Source organism: Echinops telfairi, unplaced genomic scaffold, assembly GCF_000313985.2.
Source record: "Echinops telfairi isolate 266 unplaced genomic scaffold, ASM31398v2 ScPeMD7_3533;HRSCAF=4204_1, whole genome shotgun sequence".
NCBI lineage: Eukaryota > Metazoa > Chordata > Mammalia > Afrosoricida > Tenrecidae > Echinops > Echinops telfairi.
This window is the reverse complement of record NW_022107432.1, coordinates 22426722-22431258: the sequence shown is the minus strand read 5'-3', so window position 1 is coordinate 22431258 and position 4537 is coordinate 22426722.

Here is a 4537-nt window from a genome sequence, read left to right as displayed (position 1 = left end):
GGTATTCTCAATCAGGGTATTCTCAATCAATCAGGGTATTCTCAATCAGGGTATTCTCAATCAATCAGGGTATTCTCAATCAGGGTATTCTCAATGGCCTCATAGGCGTGTGCAAGCTGGATGTTGAATAAAGAAGGCAGAAGAAGAATCCATGCACTTGAAGGGTGGTGCTGGAGAAGAATACTGAAAGTACCGCGGACTGCTAAAAAGACAAACCCATCGGTCTTGAAAGAAGTACGACCAAAGTGCTCCTTAGAGGCAAGGGCAGTGAGACTTTGTCCTGCATACTTTGGGCCTGTCGTTAGGAGATACCAATTCCTGGAGAAGAAGATCGCGTTTGGTAAAGTGGAGGGGCAGCGAGGAGGAGGAAGGCCCTTACGGAGGTGCATTCGCACCATGCCTGCGACCGTGGACTCCAGCATAGGCACACTGGTGAGGGCGGTGCGGACCAGGCAGCGCTTCCTTCTGCTGTGCATAAGGTCGCTCTGGGTTGGAACGGACTTGACGGCACCTGACAACAACAACAACAACAACAGCAGCAGCAGCAGCAGCAACAGTTTAAATGCTGCCCCCTCTGCGAAACCTTTGGAAATCATCTCTCTCTTCATTGAGCCAGCTCATACTGGGACGCAAGGCCTTGGGTTGTGGTTAGTGGCCTGTGTAACTTATTCTCCCATCTTGGAGGGCAGCTCTAGGCCTCCTGTATGTGTTTTATCTCTCCTCATTCGCTCAGCAGGCACGGAGTGTCTTTGGCAGTAAGGGGCTGTGCCAGGGGGCTGGAGCGATGATGATGGAAAAAACAATGCGGCTCTTATCACATTAGGCCTGGTGCCGAGCTTCATGCTCCCAGAGGGAATCTGGGCGGATGAAGTCACCTTTTCCCTGCTACCTGGTATCTCTCTGTGCCATCCTGTCGAAGGTTGGAGAGAGGTGGAGGCGTCAGAGCCCAGCGGGGCCCAGGCTCAGCTGACTACACCACGGGAGGATAGGAGGAGTACTTACAATGTGGGCCTGCTGGGTAGGCATTTGGGGAACAGCAAGTCGGTTAGACGCGGGGTAGCTTATGCTCCCTGCCTGTTCTGGGTCCTGGAGATGGGGACCAAGGGTGGGGACCAGCTCATTAATCAAGCTGAGTGAGGTGTTGGGGCTGGGGGCTGGGGGCAGAGCAGGATCATTTCTTGATTTTGGAGACTTTGTGCGCTGAACTCAGACTTGTGCCACAGATGCAGGGTTGGTCTCTGTCCCGCAAGTGGTAGTGTCCAACTCCTGCACCCCAGAGACTCACGGGCTCCAACCTCAGGATTCAGGCTTCATACGTCAGACACAGAGGAGCCCAACACGAACCAGACATTCCGTTCACAGGCTCTTGGGCCAGCTCCCTGGGAGTGTCTCCCAGCGACGACCGCCGTACTCCCTGTTGACCTCGGCACGTTGCTTGGTCTCTCCGGACCTCAGTGTCCTCATCTGGAAAATGACGGATCGCTTCGGATGGCCCCACGGTTATAAGCGCTCAGTTGCTAACGGCAAGGTCTTCACTTCGAATCCACCGGCTGCTCCGGTAAAGACGGCAACCTGGGAAACTCGGTGGGGCAGTTCTACTCTGTCTGGGAGGGTGGGTCTCCATGCATCAGAATCAAACAATAAGGATCGACGTAGCGGAGGCTATGAATCAGGGCAGATACAGGTCTTAGCAGATGGCCGGAAGATAGTCAACTGCCTGGTGAGATTATGGGGTGGTGCCCTAGGGTGGGTTCTTCACGCCAGGTGGGACCTGGGGTGTGTCTTTGCCCCTGCCTGCGTCTACGTCTCTTCGGTTGTAAGGTCAGGAGTGTTGTGTGCTGATCTCTCGGGCTCTTCTCTCCTTTGAGAGTCTTGAGATGGAGACTCTCCCGCCTGGCGTCTGACCCCTGGGAGTGTCCTGCTCGCTCAGGCCCAGGGGTTGAGGCGCTGCCTGATGGGAAGCCTAGATCCTCGGCTCTCCCAGCCCCGATTCCCAAGGCTCAGCTTCAGTCTTGGGCCTGAATCCTCAGTGCCTGCTGCATGCCACCTCATGCTACTCCTTTCCCACACTCACCTGAGAGGGTCGGTGGGTGGGGGCCGTGGGTTGGCAAGATGGGGTGGGTGGGGGCTTTGTGCCCTCCCCAGCCACGAGAGTCCTCTGACTGTGCCCAGGGCACCACAGCCAGGTGGCTCGGAGATGAGGAACTTCTTGGGACCCCCCACAGTCTGCGGGTCATGCTCAGAGATCGTCCGTTGGGACAGCTGTTTTCCAGGCCCAGAGCTGTGAGCGGGTGGTGGTGGTGGGTGCATGTTTGTATTGCAATTTGTGCTTCTGGCAGGCCCTGACTGTGGGCCAAGGAAGGGGGCAGCTCCATTATGTGGGCCTCCTGCCCACTCACAGCCTCCATTGGTGGGCCTCCGAAGGCAGGGGAGTCGGGGGTGGGGGGAGGTGCTGAGAGAGTGGGCCCTGGAAACCCAGCACGGGACCCTGGTCTCCCCTCCCCCGCCAGGCGGGATGAAAGCTCTGTTTCCTAACCCCTTAAGTCCCTGGTCCTCATTAGAGACCCTAATCCGCCTGCCAGTCCCTCTGTAGAGTCACATATGGCAGGAAGGGGGGCAGTGATGGCCTCTGTTCATCCCCTCTTGGTCCAGCTGGGCCTGGGCACCTGACTAAGGGGCCAGTGGGTAGCCGGGAGCAGGGCAGCCAGCTGGGGCTTCTGGGAACCAAAGGAGCGAGAAGCCAAGCCTCCAAGCTTGGGAATCCCAGGAAAAGAGGAGGGGGAGGAGGTGGCAGTGACCAAGTGGGAGAGTCCCTGGCGTGAGACACTTCTCCCTTTCCCTCACCCCTTGCCACCCCGGAGATCCCCCGCCCAAAGGGGCCTGGGGGAGGCACAGGCGCAGAGCTGGGGTGTCTCTGGCTGGAGAGCCGGGGGTGGGGGCCAGGAGCTGGGGAGCCCTTGGACCTCGGATTCCTGGGTCCTACAAAGGGGGTGCATCGTGCTGGCTGCCTCTAGCCTGCCCTCGCAGGGCCAGCAGGAGCGAGGTGGGCATAGCTGAGGGGAGCTCCGGTTGGCAGGTAAGCCTAACCAGCGCTGGAAGAGGCGGGGGCCAGCGTGGGATTGCAGTTCATCCTGGTTCCATGGCTGAGTGCCGGCCCTTGCTGTTTCCATTGGCCCAGAGGTTCCCGGTGCAGTGTGGAGCAATCCCTGCCTTCCCTTTCACCCCCTTTCCTTCCGGGGACTTGGGGAGGGCAGCTTCTCCTGGCCTCTGCGTCTGTGCTCCAGAAAACAGGCTTTGTCGGGAAGCCCAAGGGTCTAGAAGCCTCCGAAGCTGCTGGGGGTGCAGGACCAGAGGCTTCTGGGAGCTCTGTGGAGGAAAGGCAGCTCTGTCTTCAGGCAGCTCCCAGGCTGCGCCCCACCCCTCTAAACCATTTCTTGACTCCGAGAAATCAAGCCTTGGGACCAGCAAGGCACACTGCATGCTATCCGCTGCAGAGGGCGGTCAGTGGTTTCTAGCGCTCTAAGCTCCCGCCACGGAGTAGAAGCCGACTCATAGGACCCTGTGGGACAGGGTGGACTGGCCCCGTGGGTTTCCGCGGCTGTCACTGTTGGCGGGAGTAGAAAGGCTAGTCCTTCTCCCACAGAGCCGCCAGCTGGTGGTTTCAAATGGCAGACCTTGTGGGTCGGCCACCAGGGCGCCACGGTGGATTGTATAGACCTCTGCATAAACAACGTCGTCCCCTCCAGACCAAACCTAAACCCAAGCCCATTGCCACCAGAGAGATGTCAACTTCCTTTGCAGGGCCAGCCTGCAGCCAGACGCACCATTAGTTAATACCACCAAGGAGAACAAAGGAAGCAAACCTAAGCAGAGCAAACCAAAAAACAACCCCAAGCCAGCCAGCTGCTGTCCCGTTGGCTGACTCCCAGCAGCCCCCCAGGTGCAGAGCAGAGCGGCTCCGTCGAGGCTCAAGGCCCATGGTTTTGGGGAGCCAAGCCTTTCCTCCCCTGCACGATGGGGTGGGTTTAAGGCACTATCTGAGCCACTCAGAGATGCCTGCCTCAAAAGAGGAAGCGCCCTGCTTGCGACACTGTGACACGGTGCCTTCTTGCTGTGGCCCGCGCTCAGCCATCCCACACGTGAGACACGTGGGTCTCGGAGCCGCAATGAAGCAGATAGAGAACATTCTGGTCCATGTTTCTCTTGGGTCCGTGTCTTTGCTGCGTCTGAGGGCGTTTCCTGAGGAGGCTGCGCCGACGTTGACGAGACAAGACGCAGAACGGGACCCGTATGGCGCATGCTGGTAAGTGATCGTTAGCGAGTGACCGGTCAGCGTGAACTTATTACCATCGCTGGTGTTCTTGCACATCCGTCCGTGTAGCGTTCCTCAGAAGAAAGGCCCGGCACCCTGTCACTGTTAGGGGTCGCCCACTTAGTTCCGACTCACGTGATCCCATCGATGCAGCACAGACGGAAACACCGCTCGGTCTCGCACCGCCTCCCGGTCCCTGCCACGTGGGCGCCGTTGCTGTAGTCA